Here is a 19,769-nt window from a genome sequence, read left to right on the forward strand (position 1 = left end):
CCATCAGTCTGTTTGCCTCTTGATCTGCAGTTATGTTTTAGTTGGGTTCTAACTGGTCTCCAGTAGCTCCAGCTCGCTGACCATAGTAAGACCGTAGCTAGTTGACTAAATAGCTAATGTTAGCTGGCTGGCTAAGATAACTGCATATAGCTCATGTTAGCTGGCTGGCTAAGATAACTGCATATAGCTCATGTTAGCTGGCTGGCTAAGATAACTGCATATAGCTAATGTTAGCTGGCTGGCTAAGATAACTGCATATAGCTAACGTTAGCTGGCTGGCTAAGATAACTGCATATAGCTAACGTTCTTTGATATTCGGTTAGATGGCGTTATGTATTTCCAAAACGTTGGTTTACTTCAATCACTCAAGTCATGAGTGCAAATTATTGGTTTAATTTAATGTTATACATTTTAAGTTATTTCTGTTGTAGTTTACATCATAGGGAATAGGCTGGTCCTCCATATTACTTCACACCTGACTTTGGCATTCTTTTGAATTCTGATTGGTTTAATGTAATAAGGTGTAACTTTGCATTGGGACTTAAAACATATTTCATTTGATATTTTATAAACATAGAAAAACAAATTACAACATCATACAAAAATTAACTACATCACACCTGCCCAGACCCACTAGAACACACCTCCATCTCCATTAACTACATCACACCTGCCCAGACCCACTAGAACACACCTCCATCTCCATTAACTACATCACACCTGCCCAGACCCACTATAACACACCTCCATCTCCATTAACTACATCACACCTGCCCAGACCCACTAGAACACACCTCCATCTCCATTAACTACATCACACCTGCCCAGACCCACTAGAACACACCTCCATCTCCATTAACTACATCACACCTGCCCAGACCCACTAGAACACACCTCCATCTCCATTAACTACATCACACCTGCCCAGACCCACTAGAACACACCTCCATCTCCATTAACTACATCACACCTGCCCAGACCCACTAGAACACACCTCCATCTCCATTAACTACATCACACCTGCCCAGACCCACTAGAACACACCTCCATCTCCATTAACTTCATCACACCTGCCCAGACCCACTACAACACACCTCCTTCTCCAGCTTCTGCATCACTGTCTGCCACATGGCCTCAAACTGCAGCATTTATTTCTCTCTGTGGCCCACCACTTTCAATGTTTAGATAATAAAGCATTTGACCTTTCCACTGCGTTATCAATGGAGGATTGGTTGATTTCCAGTTGAAGTATTTAAGATGATTGATGAGAAAAGTATCGTCCAACCATCCGGTAACTTGTTTCATGCACATCAAAGGTGAGGGTGAATTTCAGATGTTCACTGCTTGTATTGATGAAGGAGTGGAATTGATGAAGTTCCTCTGCTGTCCCCTGGAATAGAAGGAACACGTCATCAATGAAGACTTTTACAGAGCCTGATGAGGTGCTAGAATGGATTGTTAGGGCTGACAATCACGTTCTTCTCTAACAACTCCACATACAGATTGGCATAATTAGATGCTATTTTTTAAAATACAATGACCATATTGCACTGCATGTCTACTTGTCTTGTCTGTGTTTCTTTTACACCTGCTACGTAAAAGAGACAGAAGAATGCACGATGGTCAATGCTATCTGGAATCCTTGGGACAACTCTACCCTAAACCCTAACCTTAAACCCTACCTTAACCATTTTAAATGTCAACTTCAACGGGCTAGGGACGTCCCAAGGATGTATCTCTACCTGAAAATATATGATCTAAGTGATTGATCGTTGGTATTCAGCAGTCTTATTTACTTTAATGAACTACTAAAATAGTGATTTTTGTCAGACAGCAGCTCTACACTTTATTGACTGACTGATCCATTCATCCTTCCATCCCTCCTCAGCCTTCCTCTCCTCTGAAGACCCAGTGAAGGTGGAGCTCAGTCAGAGAGCTGTTGAGAGACTGGTTAGGAAGAACACTTCTACAGCCAGAGAGCTGAGAGGTCACACATGGTTTAGATGGTAAATATTTATGTCCCCTTAGCGGTTCATCACGTCAGCAAAAGGGAATATGTTCCATCATCTATGTTTATTTACATTAGTGCAAATTGTCCACTGATATTGGTGTAATTTCTCACCCCTTTTGGCTGTATAAAAGTTAATTTCCCCTCAGACACACACATTTGTTCTTTGCTATTATGAAGGTCATTTGTGTAGAATGTACTTTTCCCCACTCATTCACCACACCTTTTTACTTTGCTTATTTATATTCAGTGTCCTGACTGCATCCAGACTATGTCAAAGGCCCATCCTGTTAGATCTGAACCTAATGAGGCTTGGAGTGATCGGATGACAGAAGTCACATTTAGGTGCGAGGTGTAACTGAGGCCATAGATGCTCCAAAACCATTACTTTGAGTGTTTTATATAACATGACTGGTGTGTTTCTTTCTGTGTTGCAGGGGCAGTCAAGAAATGGAACAGCAAGGTCACAGAACATGACATAAGCAGAGCTGTGGGAGACCACCTGAAGCCCCTGGTAGAGCCGGTGGTGGTGTTTACCACTCCACCAGCAGAGCTGTGTGAGACCACCTCAAGCCCCTGGTAGAGCCGGGGGTGGTGTTTACCACTCCACCAGCAGAGCTGTGGGAGACCACCTCAAGCCCCTGGTAGAGCCGGGGGTGGTGTTTCCCACTCCACCACACCTTCAGCAGGCTGGAAAAGTGATACTGTTTTTCATACTAAGATGGACCATCAGTCTGTTGATTGGTCAGTCATTGGGTTAATTTGATTTGCAATATGTTAAAATCAAATCAAGCTTTATTTATACAGCACATTTCAGACATGCAACACAATGGCTTCTCAGGGAAAAAAAATGAAAATAAACAGGAATATTTAGTACACAAACATAAGAGGATAAAAAACAATAATACCAACTTAAAGACTAATGAGCATTCTAAGGAAATTCCATTGATTAAAATATTAATTGGATGCAATATCCAATCCAAAAATATAAGCTTGTTTTTTAGGATGGGCTCTGAAAGTTGACTAGTAACAACAACTGGGGCCTCAAAGACACCCACCATGAGACCCACTAAATATGCCCAAGAAGAGGCAAACAAAAGAAAAACTCACACCAAACTTAAAGACAGGAAGCAAACCAAAAAGGTGGCGCAACTAAAGGTGTTGACTCTCCACATCTATCAAGACAACTGGAGCACTGGGCCAGACACTCTTAAATAGAACCTGGACCAGCTCAGGTGAAACACCTTCCCACTAACGAGATGGACAAGCCAGCACAGGTGTAACACATACTGACTAACGAGGTGACACCAATCGGTGCGCCCTACGTGCTAACGAGCTATACGTGCTAAAGTCCAACCTCAAAACATAAATGGAAAAACCAAAGCCTGTAAACCTTCCCCCTTAAGACAACAAATATATCCTATATTTTTGTTGGACAAGTTTGCTCACCACTAACAGAAAACAACTTCCATTTCACATTATAATCAACTACAATGCTTCACCAATATAAACATGGTGTCTACTGGCAGTCAACAATTAAAAACAAGAAAAAACACATCCTTCTAAATAATAATATAGAATCGTATAATAATATTGTATCTTTTCTCCTTTTTCTTTCTATAGATTCCTAAACTATTATTTTTTCCCTTCTAGAACTCTCGTCTTCCTAAAACTCACAAGCTTCTAGAACTCTCGTCTTCCTAAAACTCACAAGCTTCTAGAACTCTCATCTTCCTAAAACTCACTCGCTTCTAGAACTCTCGTCCCCTTGGAATGAGCCCAAACAAAACGCATCTCCAATACGGAAAAACGTGCAGTCAAAATAAATTGTGATCCATGGCAACTCACTGGCTAAACGCAAAACACAAATCTTTTTGACTGCCCACCTTTGAGAAAATCAGCAACCAAGTTGTTCTCACCACGGACATGTCTGATTTCAAGAGGAAACTCCTGCAATATCAGTAGTAACTTTCCACCTCACTGCAGAGCTTCTCTCTCTTTTCAGGGTTCACTAGATAGGCATGTTGTTGGATCGGGGCCCAGTCCCCAATGTCATGCTCTAGTACATTTGGGTTGGCACATCTGAGAATTAACCCTGCTATTCTAAAAGAAGGGCAACAATGTCAATATATTTATACCCGAAAATTGTCAGTTGATTGCATAAATAATTATGATTATTAAAAGTTACATGAATTGTAAACATGAATTACCAAAACCAAATGTACACCCCTTTGATCATATGTATTGTCAATAATTCACTTAATGGTAAGGCATGGTATAATAAAAAATGTTTAAAAAAATATTTGATTGCATACTCTTATTTTCAACGACTTTTCAATTACATTTTGCTAGGTGGGATAGCCTGGGATGTCCAAATCAATAACCAATATGTAGAAACAGTTTGGGATAAATTGAAAACCTAAACATAACATGTGCTATTTACACAAACATCTGCCACAATAATCATATTACTTGTATTTAAAAAAAAAATGACTTTATAATCTGCACAAGCACCAGAAACAGTGTTGTTTTGACAAGTAGCAATAAATCACTGATATCGATTAGGGGGGAAATCAGGTTGTACGTGATGTTGGAATGCATTTAAATGTAGGGGTCGCTAAACAAAGGAACGCAACACTTATTTGTCATAACTAATCAATTTCATGCTAAAATCATTTGTGCGACAGGAGGGAGATGAGGTTGCACGTCCTGTTAAAACTAGCAGCTCAAAAACCACACTGAATCTGGGAATAATGTGTACTTACTAAATCTCATAAATAGTACTCTTCCAATTCAGAGCCTGGATTTTCCCCCTGAGGCTAATATCCTGAGGCTAATAATATAAATACCTAGGTGTCTGGTTAGACTGTAAACTCTCCTTCCAGACCCACATCAAACATCTCCAATCCAAAGTCAAATCTAGAATTGGCTTCCTATTCCGCAACAAAGCATCCTTTACTCATGCTGCCAAACATACCCTTGTAAAACTGACCATCCTACCAATCCTCGACTTCGGTGATGTCATTTACAAAATAGCCTCCAAAACCCTACTCAATAAATTGGATGCAGTCTATCACAGTGCCATCCGTTTTGTCACCAAAGCCCCATATACTACCCACCACTGCGACCTGTACACTCTCGTTGGCTGGCCCTCGCTTCATACTCGTCGCCAAACCCATTGGTTCCAGGTCATCTACAAGACCCTGCTAGGTAAAGTCCCCCCTTATCTCAGCTCGCTGGTCACCATAGCAGCACCTACCCGTAGCACGCGCTCCAGCAGGTATATCTCTCTAGTCACCCCCAAAACCAATTCTTCCTTTGGACGCCTCTCCTTCCAGTTCTCTGCTGCCAATGACTGGAACGAACTACAAAAATCTCTGAAACTGGAAACACCTATCTCCCTCACTAGCTTTAAGCACCAGCTGTCAGAGCAGCTCATAGATTACTGCACCTGTACATAACCCATCTACAATTTAGCCCAAACAACTACCTCTTTACCTACTGTATTTATTTATTAATTTATTTTGCTCCTTTGCACCCCATTATTTCTGTCTCTACTTTGCACTTTCTTCCAATGCAAACCAACCATTCCAGTGTTTTTTTAGTTTTTATTTTACTTGCTGTGTTGTACTCACTTCGCCTCCATGGCCTTTTTATATTTTTATTTTTTATACATATATCTGTTTGCCTTCACCTCCCTTATCTCACCTCACTTGCTCACATTGTATATAGACTTATTTTTTTTATCTTTTTCACTGTATTATTGACTATATGTTTGTTTTTACTCCATGTGTAACTATGTGTTGTTGTATGTGTCGAACTGCTTTGCTTTATCTTGGCCAGGTCGCAATTGTAAATGAGAACGTGTTCTCAATTTGCCTACCTGGTTAAATAAAGGTTAAATAAATAAAAAATAAAAAATCCATATCATGTTGAAATCAATAGAACAGGGGGCAAACATTTAGGGTTCTACATTGTGACATCACTAAAATACTCCTACTACAATGTTAAAACATTCTACATTGTGACATCATTAAAATACTCCTTCTACAAAGTTAAAACATTCTACATTGTGACATTAATTGATATCACGAAACAACTGCTTCATTTATTTTCTGATGTTTAGTCAGAGATCTTTTATCAGATTACCTCTGGTCACAGCTAAGAAATTTCTCTCCTGTGTGTGTTCTCTGGTGTTGTTTGACTGAGTAAAACTCTTCCCACATTGATCACAGCTATAAGATTTCTATTATGTGTGTTTTCTCTGGTGTGCATTCAGCTGCCCAGATGTAACAAAACTCTTCACACATTGATTACAGCTATAAGATTTCTCTCCTGTGTGTGTTCTCTGGTGTAAAGTCAGATAGCTAGATGTAACAAAACTCTTCCCACATTGATCACAGCTATAAGATTTCTCTCCTGTGTGTGTTCTCTGGTGTGTAGTCAGATTGCCAGATGCAGTAAAACTCTTCCCACATTGAAAACAGCTATAAGGTTTCTCTCCTGTGTGTAGTCTCTGGTGTACTGTCAGATAGCTAGAAGTAGTAAAACTCTTCCCACATTGATCACAGTTATAAGGTTTCTCTCCTGTGTGTGTTCTATGGTGCACTGTCAGATCTCCAGATTGACTAAAACTCTTCCCACATTGACCACAGCTATAAGGTTTATGTCCTGTGTGTCTTCTCTGGTGCACTGTCAGATAGCCAGAAGTAGTAAAACTCTTCCCACTTTCATCACAGCTATATAGTTTCTCTCCTGTGTGTGTTCTCTGGTGTATAGTCAGATTTCTAGATGTAACAAAACTCTTCCCACATTGATCACAGCTATAAGGTTTCTCTCCTGTGTGTGTTCTCTGGTGTGTAGTCAGATTGCTAGATGCAGTAAAACTCTTCCCACATTGAAAACAGCTATAAGGTTTCTCTCCTGTGTGTAGTCTCTGGTGTACTGTCAGATAGCTAGATGTAGTAAAACTCTTCCCACATTGATCACAGCTATAAGGTTTCTCTCCTGTGTGTGTTCTATGGTGCACTGTCAGCTCTCCAGATTGACCAAAACTCTTCCCACATTGATCACAGCTGTAAGATTTCTCTCCTGTGTGTGTTCTCTGGTGTTGAGTCAGAGTTTTAGATGCAGCAAAACTCTTCCCACAATGACCACAGCTATAAGGTTTCTCTCCTGTGTGTGTTCTATGGTGCACTGTCAGCTCTCCAGATTGACCAAAACTCTTCCCACATTGATCACAGCTGTAAGGTTTCTCTCCTGTGTGTGTTCTCTGGTGTTGAGTCAGAGTTTTATATGCAGCAAAACTCTTCCCACATTGATCACAGCTATAAAGTTTCTCTCCTGTGTGTATTCTCTGGTGTATAGTCAGGTTGCCAGATGTAGAACATCTCTTCCCACATTGATCACAGCTGTAAGGTTTCTCTCCTGTGTGTATTCTCTGGTGCCTTGTCAGGTCTCCAGATTGACCAAAACTCTTCCCACATTGAGCACAGCTATAAGATTTCTCTCCTGTGTGGATTCTCTGATGAGTTTTAATGCCTGATGAGGTGAATCTCTTCCCAATGTCAGAGCAGCATTGAGTTCTCTTCCCTGTGGATTTCTGCAGGTGTTTATTGAGGTGTTCTGATGTGGAGAGACTCTTCTCTGCCTCTTCAGCATCATGAAGTTGTTGCGGCTCCCCAGAGGATCCACGATAGTCCCGTATCTCTCCTGTGCGAACAACAAAGTCAGATGATTAAAGGCCCACAACAGTGGAAATCCACTGTAAAAGGTGATGCCAACAGCGTAGCCATGATGTTGTACAACAATTGACGTCTGTAATGAATGTTAAAGTTAATTGACAATTGTCTTAAAATGAGCAACAATAATCATATTTTGTCTTGTTTTCACATTAGTAGTAACATCGATGATTGTAGCTAGAAATAAGTTATTCATGTTGTTGAAACTCTGAGCAGTGTGCCAGATTTACATTTGGTATCCAATATAGGCCCCTTTCTGTGTTTAATAAAATTGAGGCACGAGGGCAAAGCACATACAATTTTATTGTAGAACCTCCTCCCTGCTAATGAGGAAACCGATAGTTATGGATGTAGTATATCTGGTAATGAGGAAACCACTAGTTATGGATGTAGTATATCTGGTAATGAGGAAACCACTAGTTATGGATGTAGTATATCTGCCTGGAGCAAAAATGGTGAGCAAAGAGTTTAGTTTTTCACAATGTATTCTGAATGTGAATGGGGGGAAACTCAGGGGAGTAACCTCTATGTCCAGGTTGCTTATGAGTACATTTCACACTACTTTGGATTATAATTTTAAGGCTCGTTTGAATGTCCTGCTTAATATAATGTTTGTGTCATCATCGCAAATCAACCGCTTTGTATTTAAAAAACACTTCAACCAGTAAAATGCTCTTTGTCTAGCTTTTCCATCAGCCTGACAATGAGGGTGTGTACACTGTTTTCCAAATTGGCCCATAACTTCACCTAACAACAAATATACCTGTAATGAACGAAGAAGCACTTTAGTTGTTGTTGCATGACATACATAGTGTACTCTAGGACCCATAACAACAACATAGACCTACTGTAGGACCCCTAACATTACCTAACAATAACATAGACCTACTGTAGGACCCATAACTTCATCAAACAACATAGACCTACTGTAGGTCCCATAACTTCACCAAACAACATAGACCTACTGTAGGAACCAAAACAATAACAGACCTACTGTAGAACCCATAACTTCACCTAACAACAAATCAAGGAAAATAGCTCTGTGTGTTATACAACAGCCTATCCATCAAGGAACAGTTCTCTACACATTATGAGCTAAGTATCTCTGTGTCCAAACAGACTAACGAGACCCTACTGTAAATCAAGCAGACAATAACACATTATAAACACCAATTTGTTAGGGATGTTGGATCCAACGTGGAGCACGGCATAACTGTCTTTACCAGAGTAATGAATGAAGAAGCACTTTGGTTGTTGTTGCATGTTGTGATGTTTGTCATTTGACTGGCATTCAGAAAATTATTTCCTGGATTAGCTGATGATAGTTGAACATGTGACTAACTAAACAGCTACAGTATTAAGAATGATGTGTAATTATTGAAGAACTGCGTTAATGACAGTATCCATTTGGGTGTTGTCAATAAAGTTAAGGTGACTCTCGGTTAGAACCATTGAATTTAGCAAACTCAAATGATTTGGAATTTCTGTGCCCATGAAAACTGTTTTCCCAGCGTAATATAAGGAAACTAAATGTTACTAAAACTGTAAACTAAAACTGTCCTAACAGGACAATAACCTAAACCACAAGGCCAAATCTACACTGGAGGAGCTTACCAAGATGACATTGAATGTTCCTGAGTGGCCTAGTTACAGTTTGGACTTAAATCGTCTTTAAAATCTATGGAAAGACTTGAAAATGGCTTTCTAGCAATGATCAACAACCAACTTGACAGAACAGGAAGGATTTAAAAAAGAATAATGAATATTCACATGAAGATCTGTCTCCTATTGGATGACATCACGACTTCCCATCAAGCCAACTCCTTGAAGGCCTTACTATGACATCACTCACTCCTTCTAGTTTGCAGTTGTCTAAAAAAACACTATTTTCCTCAAAACATTTATTTGTTTCCCTTTAGTGTGTTTATACTTTAATGTATTTATATCACTTTTCAACAGGAAAAGTTAAAATCACTGGAGGACGTCATGAACAATTCCTACATTTTTTATTTTTAAACTTTATTTAACCAGGTAGGCCAGTTGAGAACAAGTTCTCATTTACAACTGCGACCTGGCCAAGATAAAGCAAAGCAGTTCGACACATACAACACACAGAGTTACACATGGGATCTACAAACGTACAGTCAATAATACAGTAGAAAAATAAGTCTATATACAATGTGAGCAAATGAGGTGAGATAAGGGAGATGAAGGCAAAAAAAGGCCATGGTGGCGAAGTAAATACAATATAGCAAGTAAAACACTGGAACGACATACAAAAATCTCTGAAACTGGAAACACTTATCTCCCTTACTAGCTTTAAGCAACAGCTGTCAGAGCAGCTCACAGATTACTGCACCTGTACATAGCCCATCTATAATTTAGCCCAAACCTGGTTAAATAAAGGTGAAATAAATAAATAAAATAGATCAGCAACGGTGGCTTGCAAACAGTGTATAGTAAGTAGCCCACCTTAGGAATAACTATGTATAGTTATAACTGTAGTATCCTGTATAACTGTAGTATCCTGTATAACTGTAGTATCCTGTATAACTGTAGTATCCTGTATAACTGTAGTATCCTGTATAACTGTAGTATCCTGTATAACTATGTATAGTTATAACTGTAGTATCCTGTATAACTATGTATAGTTATAACTGTAGTATCCTGTATAACTATGTATAGTTATAACTGTAGTATCCTGTATAACTATGTATAGTTATAACTGTAGTATCCTGTATAACTATGTATAGTTATAACTGTAGTATCATGTATAACTGTAGTATCCTCTATAACTATCTATAGTTATAACTGTAGAATCCTGTATAACTGTAGTGTCCTGTATAACTGTAGTATCCTGTATAACTGAAGTATCCTGTATAACTGTAGTATCCTGTATAACTATGTATAGTTATAACTGTAGTATCCTGTATAACTGTAGTATCCTGTATAACTATGTATAGTTATAACTGTAGTATCCTGTATAACTGTAGTATCCTGTATAACTATGTATAGTTATAACTGTAGTATCCAGTATAGTCTGGGAGGAGGTGAAACCACTCAGGCTTATTTGATGTGATCTAATGTTTTGATCATCTAGTTTTCCTTACAAACATTCAGTCACCAAAGGGGGTTCGGTCATTCCTTTGTTTATATACTGTCTCATTGACAAAAATATTTTGGATTATTTGTTTACATCATTCCTTTGTCTCAACATATACAGTAAACCTGCTGAGGTTCTAATGTTGCCAAGGAGACACATTTTATTATTTATTTACAGTTTGGAGGGTTGGCGGTCTGACATCCAGGATACACATTTTATTATTTATTTACAGTTTGGAGGGTTGGGGGTCTGACATCCAGGAGACACATTTTATTATTTATTTACAGTTTGGAGGGTCGGGGGTCTGACATCCAGGATACACATTTTATTATTTATTTACAGTTTGGAGGGTTGGGGGTCTGACATCCAGGAGACACATTTTAGTTCTAATGGTGCCGTTCTGTTATTCTTTTCAGCTTCTTTTTCCAAGCATCTTACATTACTCTGAGACTAGTTATCCTGGGATCGTACATTACTCTGAGACAAGTTATCCTGGGATCGTACATTACTCTGAGACTAGTTATCCTGGGGAATAGTTTCAATACATTTGCAAAAAACCTAAACCTGTTTTTGCTTTGGCATTATGGGGTATTGTGATGTCATTATGGGGTATTGTGATGTCATTATGGGGTATTGTGAAACATTTTAGAATAAAGGGATGCACCGATATTACATTTTTGGCCAATACCGATATCCAATATTTTCCTTACCCCAAAAAATGATACCGATAACCGATATTAACATTTTTAGAGGCCTTTCAAGCATTCTAGTACAGCATTCTAATAGTTAACACACACACGGACGCAGCGGATCCCACAGTAGTTGTCTATTATTGGTGTAGAGAGGAAGACAAAAGAGAGGGAACCCACAGATGGATAGGAAGATAGAAATTATCATTATTACTAGAAAATATTCATTTAAAATCCAGGAATTTTACAACTTTAGCTCTCTGGGTCAAGCCAGTAGGATACAGTAGGTTGTATCTCTCTAGGTCATGCCAGTAGGTTACAGTAGGTTGTATCTCTCTAGGTCATGCAACGTAGGCTACAGTAGGTTGTAACTCTCTAGGTCATGCCAGTAGGTTGTAACTCTCTAGGTCATTCCAGTAGGTTGTATCTCTCTAGGTCATGCCAGTAGGTTACAGTAGGTTGTATCTCTCTAGGTCATGCCAGTAGGCTGTAACTCTCTAGGTCATGCCAGTAGGTTACAGTAGGTTGTATCTCTCTAGGTCATGCCAGTAGGTTACACTAGGTTGTAACTCTCTAGGTCATGCCAGTAGGTTACAGTAGGTTGTATCTCTCTAGGACATGCCAGTAGGCTACAGTAGGTTGTAACTCTCTAGGTCATGCCAGTAGGTTACAGTAGGTTGTATCTCTCTAGGTCATGCCAGTAGGTTACAGTAGGTTGTAACTCTCTAGGTCATGCCAGTAGGTTACAGTAGGTTGTAACTCTCTAGGTCATGCCAGTAGGCTACAGTAGGTTGTAACTCTCTAGGTCATGCCAGTTGGTTACAGTAGGTTGTAACTCTCTAGGTCATGCCAGTAGGTTACAGTAGGTTGTATCTTTCTAGGTCATACCAGTAGGCTACTGTAGGTTGTATCTCTCTAGGTCATGCCAGTAGGTTACAGTAGGTTGTATCTCTCTAGGTCATGCCAGTAGGCTACAGTAGGTTGTAACTCTCTAGGTCATGCCAGTAGGCTACAGTAGGTTGTAACTCTCTAGGTCATGCCAGTAGGCTACAGTTGGTTGTATCCAAGTGGAAACAATTATCAACCCAATGTGGAAAGTGTCGAATTTGGTCAACAACAAAATCAATGGCTTATTTGCTACATGAGGTTTACTTGATCTAACAGAAGTTTCGTAATGCTTAAGTTGTTATGTGGACACGTGACATACCGACAACTTTGATAAAAACATTATAGGAGTTGTCTCCAGATCGCTATGCATATTCATGCTAGTAGCTTAGCATCTCTCTCCATTGAATACACGCGGTGCATATTAATGCTAATAGCTTAGCATCTCTCTCCATTGAATACAGGCGGTACATATTCATGCTAGTAGCTTAGCATCTCTCTCCATTGAATACAGGCGGTGCATATTCATGCTAGTAGCTTAGCATCTCTCTCCATTGAATACAGGCGGTACATATTCATGCTAGTAGCTTAGCATCTCTCTCCATTGAATACAGGCGGTTGACGACAAAAACCCTCAAAGAATATAAACAATAGATTACAATAATAAGATGAATCCACCAATCCAAAGAAAGGATAGGCGGGACCTAGACAACCCGCAGTGAAGCTTTGTGGACAACGACTCGCCTTGTTAGGGCGGAGAGACATCTTGTCAGTATATCCATAATCTTTGGTGTAGCCAACCCAACTCTCACATGGCACTATTGGGGGGCACAGTGTGTAGTAAAGCATCACTACATTAAAATCCCAACATGCCGTGCCCCCCAGTCTGCGGTCAGAAGATAGACCCTTCTCAAATATAAATGTTAAGTCACTTTTTGGAAACGGAACAGAGAAAACAAGGGGTAGCTTGCTCTCTACGTCGTCTGATTCTAGACATATCAGTCATCATCCCAGGGCCCTCCGTTGAAGAGGTATTGACGAGCCAACTCCGAATATCCAAAGTAAAAAACAAATTTAAGGCGGTACTTACTGGTGTTACTCAGATCTCCTATCTCCTCCTCTTCATCTTTCAATGTGACAGTAATCTCCCCTTCCTTCTTCACTCCAAAAACTGCATCCTCTTCTTTTACTGTAACATCCTCCTCCTCTTTCACTCTGAACGCGTCTTCCTCTTCTTTCACTGAAACGTCTTTCTCTTCTTCTTTCACTGTAACAGCCTCACCCTCTACTTTATGATTTACTGTGACATCCTCTTCTTCCTTCTCCTCTTTCACGACAATGTTCAGCCCCAGAGCTTCTTTCTCCGTCCAGCAGACCGCCTCGTCCTTAACAAGAGGGGAGAAGCTTACTGACCTCATGGTCGGGGATGTTAGCTAGCTAGCTATCATTAGCGACTAGGCTAGTGCTAACTTAACCAGCCAGCTACTATAGCTGACTAATACAAAATAACGTAATATTAAATTAAATAGGTTAAAAATTAGATACGACAGAAGTGTGTCTAAAACACAGTAGCTAATATACAGCGAAAGCGTATAAATAGCTTGAATCTTTCGGCTATGTTGGCTAGCAAGCTACCGAGGTGGTTGACGCGCTGTTTATGAAGAACCGTCCACTAGATTATACGTCACGCTGGCAGCGTCGCCTGAAAGACGCACATCGCCGTCTGCTGACTGGAGGGGAAACGCAGTTGAGGATCAAATTTTATTCTCAGACAAAGATTATTTTAAATGGATTTAATTAAATAATACCATTATATTGAGACATACAAAGACAGGAATGTGTTGATTGATTAGTGCGAATAAAAAATGTTTACCACAGCATATTTAAGGCAGTTTCATTAAGTTATACTACATCTAAATTAGCAGCTAGCTACTGTAGGTATATACTGCTCCTACATGGTGTAACAATACATCATATAGATGTATATAATGAACAGACTAAGTCTATACTGCTCTTACATGGTGTAACAATACATCATGTAGATGTATATAATGAACAGACTTGGTCTATACTGCTCCTACATGGTTTAGCAATACATCATGTAGATGTACATAATGAACAGACTAGGTCTATACTGCTTCAACGTGGTGTAACAATACATCATGTGGATGTATATAATGAACAGACTAGGTCTATACTGCTCCTACGTGGTGTAACAATACATCATGTAGATGTATGTAATGAACAGAATAGGTTTATACTGCTCTAACATGGTGTAACAATACATCATGTAGATGTATGTAATGAACAGAATAGGTCTATACTGCTCCTACATGGTTTAGCAATACATCATGGAGATGTACACTACCGTTCAAAAGTTTGGGGTCCTTGTTTTTTAGAATCTAATTTTTTCATTTATTTACCTGTTTTTGCTTTGTCATTATGGGGTATTGTGATGTCATTATGGGGCAATGTGATGTCTTATGGGGTATTGTGATGTCATTATTGGTTATTGTGTAGATTGATGAGGGGAAAAAGATTTAAGCAATTTTAGAATAAGGCTGTAACGTAACAAAATGTGGAAAAAGTGAAGGGGTCTGAATGCTTTCAGAATGCATTTTACATATAGGGGCAGTACTTAGTGACATCACTTCATGAAACAGGAGGTACAAATATATAACATAGATTCACAACATCAACATTCAATGCATCAAAATATATGACCAAGCTGGAAGAGGAAACGCCAGCCCAGCCACAATCCTAGAGGTTCACTGATGATCAACCTCCTCCTTCACATCTGACTCCTGATGATCAACCTCCTCCTTCACATCTGACTCCTGATGATCAACCTCCTCCTTCACATCTGACTCCTGATGATTAACCTCCTCCTTCACATCTGACTCCTGTGATCAATCCAGAGCATCTTCTTTTTTGGGGGAATCCTGATGGACGATGTCATCGAATAGGACGTCATCACCACAACCGCCCACAAGTTAATTGTCATTCAGGTTATTAATGGGAAGAACATTAGCAATATGTTCTGTCTGGTAACTTGTCTTTCGTTCAAAGGATTTACATTCGCAGGTGCACAGGGAGAAACCCCATTAAAAAAACTCAGTTGATCTTAAACTGCGGAAACACTTTTGGAAGTCTTTAACTGCATCAAAGTCTGTGGCCTGTGATGTTGGGACAAAATGATAGTCCCTTATTATACAAGAGACAAAATCCACAAATTCTACAGCACAACGGCAGAGTCATGTCTTCAGTGTAAAACTAACAATGACTCAATAATCCTTCTGGGAATGTTATGATGTCATAAAGTTATGGGCGGAGTTAGAACGTTGGCTGTCAGAAGTACAGTTATACAATGTAAAATTACTTTTAATCCGTCTGTCTGTATATTTCAAAATATGGCATTTGAGGGTGCAGTGAGATACCTGATGGTTGGATGATACTTTTCTCATAAATCATCTTAAATATTATACTTAATTAAACCTGGAAATCAACCAATCCTCTGTTTTTAATTCAATAGAAAGGTCAAATGCTTTATTACCTAAAAGTTTAAAGTGACAGAGAGAAATAAAATGGTGCTGATGCATGCGCTGGCTGTGTTCCAGTGGGTCTGGACAGGTGTGATGTAGTTAATGGAGATGGAGGTGTGTTCTAGTGGGTCTGGTCAGGTGTGATGTAGTTAATGGAGATGGAGGTGTGTTCCAGTGGGTCTGGGCAGGTGTGTTGTAGTTAATGGAGATGGAGGTGTGTTCTAGTGGGTCTGGTCAGGTGTGATGTAGTTAATGGAGATGGAGGTGTGTTCTAGTGGGTCTGGGCAGGTGTGATGTAGTTAATGGAGATGGAGGTGTGTTCTAGTGGGTCTGGTCAGGTGTGATGTAGTTAATGGAGATGGAGGTGTGTTCTAGTGGGTCTGGACAGGTGTGATGTAGTTAATGGAGATGGAGGTGTGTTCTAGTGGGTCTGGACAGGTGTGATGTAGTTAATGGAGATGGAGGTGTTATGTAGTTAATGTTTGTATGATGTTGTCGTTTGTATGTTTTGTATTGTTTATAAAAAGATAAAATAAAATATTTTTCCCAATGCAAAGTTACACCTCACTGTTCTATTTTTGGAGTTATTACATTAAACAAATCATAATTCAGAAGAATGCCAAAGTCAGGTGTAAAGTAAAATGGAGGACCAGCCTATTCCCTATGATGTAAACTACAACAGAAATAACTTCAAATGTAAAGAGATTTCTGGCATCAGCACAAAATGTGATTCAGAGTCACCGAATATATTTTAAGTATTTTAATTAAACTCAAACGATAAACGGTAAATGCAATTCTCGTATATACGGGTTCACTGTATCACCACGCAGGGTAGATCAGAGAACTGTGGAATGTACTCAAATAGTAGTTTTTATACTATGACAGTTTTAGTTCCAACTCTTCCCGTTGGCCTATCATAGTAGAGGCTTAGCATGGTTAATACTCTTGCTCCGCTTTTGGGGGCACCTGAACTTGTCCAAGCCCCTTGGCGCTTTTCTTTGTCCACATCTGGTTGCTGGGTAGAGTAGCTCCGTCTTGTGTCTCCACTTGATTCTTCACTCAAACAATTCCTAATATGGTACTGAACAGTCTCTCAACCCCCATGGTTGGCCAAGAGTGATGCACCCCTCCCCTCCCCTCTCCAGACTGACCACAGCTTTTATGGCCTGTGTTGGTCAGTCCTTACACACCTACACACATCTGTATTGTTTGTGTGTGTGTGTAACAAAACAATGTTCATCTTCAAACAATATGCTAACAGGCTATAGTGCATAAACATAAATCCTAACAAAATGTAGAACTTCAAATTAAGCCAATAGTTTGCACTCATGACTTGAGTGATTCAAAGTAAACCAACGTTTTGGAAATACAAAACGCCATCTAACCAAATATCAAAGAATGTTATCTTAGCCAGCCAGCTAACATTAGCTAAATGCAGTTATCTTAGCCAGCCAGCTAACGTTAACTATATGCAGTTATCTTAGCCAGCCAGCTAACGTTAGCTATATGCAGTTATCTTAGCCGGCCAGCTAACATGAGCTATATGCAGTTATCTTAGCCGGCCAGCTAACATTAGCTATATGCAATTATCTTAGCCGGCCAGCTAAAGTTAGCTATATGCAGTTATCTTAGCCGGCTAGCTAACATTAGCTATATGCAGTTATCTTAGCCGGCCAGCTAACGTTAGCTATATACAGTAATCTTAGCCGACCAGCTAACGTTAGCTATTTAGCCAACTAGCTATTAGCCTAACCAGCGTAGCCAACCAGCTAACATGAGCTATTTAGCCAACTAGCTATTAGCCTAACCAGCTAACGTTAGCTATTTAGCCAACTAGCTATTAGCCTAACCAGCGTAGCCAACCAGCTAACATGAGCTATTTAGCCAACTAGCTATTAGCCTAACCAGCGTAGCCAACCAGCTAACGTTAGCTATTTAGCCAACTAGCTATTAGCCTAACCAGCATAGCCAACCAGCTAACGTTAGCTATTTAGCCAACTAGCTATTAGCCTAACCAGCGTAGCCAACCAGCTAACGTTAGCTATTTAGCCAACTAGCTATTAGCCTAACCAGCGTAGCCAACCAGCTAACGTTAGCTATTTAGCCAACTAGCTATTAGCCTAACCAGCGTAGCCAACCAGCTAACGTTAGCTATTTAGCCAACTAGCTATTAGCCTAACCAGCGTAGCCAACCAGCACCGAGACCATTTAGAACCAAACTAACAAAACCTAAACGTGTTTGCAGATCAAAAGATCAGAGACAAACAGAATGATGGGAGAAAATTAACCTTCAGAAGTCATTGATCAATGCTGATAAAGTGACACACTGCTTCAATAATAATGAGTAGTTATTTATGATGTAAGGTGATTTGTAGAGCAGTCAGTTGGCAGTCGCCTGCAGTGTCGAACCAAACCAAACCAATCAGGTGGTTGTTCGATTAAATTAATCTTCAGACGTCGTTGATCACGTGCTGCTGATAAAGTGAGACAGGCATCGGCACACTGCTTTGAAGTTTAATGCTTTCAAAGCCTCGTACCTCCGGTATCAAACATAACATCCATATCGAAAAGTTGACAATACAAAAAGAAGCAAGCAGGTTGATTTCCTCTGTCATTTTGAGCCCACGGCAAGAAGGCACCAGAGCCTACCGTGCTAACGGGTTCCCACTAGATAACACAACCACACAGTTAATGAAAAGCATGAGGTGACGCTTGAGCTAGATATCAACCTATCGAGCTAGTGTGACCTTCCTGGTCTCTCAAGTCAGTGAGTCAACACAGGAAGGAGCAATGGATGGATAGTTCATTTATTTCTAAAGCTGCAATGATGGGACACACACAGTCTGGATGAATGATCAGTAGTGACGGCATATAAATAGCACTCCCACAGCAAGTCTACGTTAATCTGCCCTATAATATACTAACAAAAAAACAATTGAAATGTATATTAAAGTCATTGTGATCGTATAGTGGATTTAACCTTTCCTAATTATTCCTAATTTACTATAATAAATGAATCAATTGTTTACATGTGTCTCATATTCACTACATCAGAATAAACTGTCATCCATTTTAGTATCAAAATATATCAAATTAACCTGGAAAATGACTAAATGTCCCCCTCTGGTGGTGAAGAAGTATAACACACCTAAACTAACAAAACCGGGATAATAAACTGGCTGGTGTTCATGGGTTTATAGAACATGTACTTTATACATTTGTCATAAATTACCTGCATTGATGAGACACATAGTGTGGATGAATGATCAGTAGTCAACAGGGTAAAAATAGCACTCCTAAAGAAGATGCATTTTCCAGTTAGATACCAACTTGAAAGAGGGAACTTTAGCAAAAAACCCACATGGAAAACGGAGATTTGGCAAATAACATATAAAGAGAGGCTTATTTGACGCCAAACCAACAACAGTAGTTACTAAAACATAAATTGCTAATGTATGATTTAAAAGGTGGATTTTATGGTGTAATGTCAACTTTATATATTTCTATCCCGGGACTATTCCATTTTGAACTCACCCACAGCAATTCTCCATAAATCTGCTGTGGATTACCCAGAATCCCGAAATAAATTAATACATATGTGATAATTCAAAAACATAACTGGTTGTGTTTATAGGGAACCAGATCGTGAACACAACTAAGTTACTAAGTCTATAACCACACTGTGTTGTTACACTGGTGAGTAAAAACTCATGCTTCCTACACTAACTTTTTGTCTGAACATTATAATATATATTTTACGTCACACTAGCGTCATTGTCTTAAAGTCGCACATCTCCATCG

At 39.5% G+C, this 19,769-nt stretch overlaps 1 protein-coding gene and 1 pseudogene across 1 annotated transcript in view; both read right to left on the reverse strand.

The window, feature by feature from the left end:
* The window catches only part of LOC129842682 (zinc finger protein OZF-like), a 187,224-nt gene that overhangs the window by 19,608 nt on the left and 147,847 nt on the right, over positions 1–19,769 (reverse strand). The window lies entirely within an intron of this gene.
* Positions 2,786–14,074, reverse strand: LOC129842680 (zinc finger protein ZFP2-like; annotated as a pseudogene).

The sequence above is a fragment of the Salvelinus fontinalis genome, unplaced genomic scaffold (genome assembly GCF_029448725.1).
Source record: "Salvelinus fontinalis isolate EN_2023a unplaced genomic scaffold, ASM2944872v1 scaffold_0061, whole genome shotgun sequence".
Classification (NCBI taxonomy): domain Eukaryota; kingdom Metazoa; phylum Chordata; class Actinopteri; order Salmoniformes; family Salmonidae; genus Salvelinus; species Salvelinus fontinalis.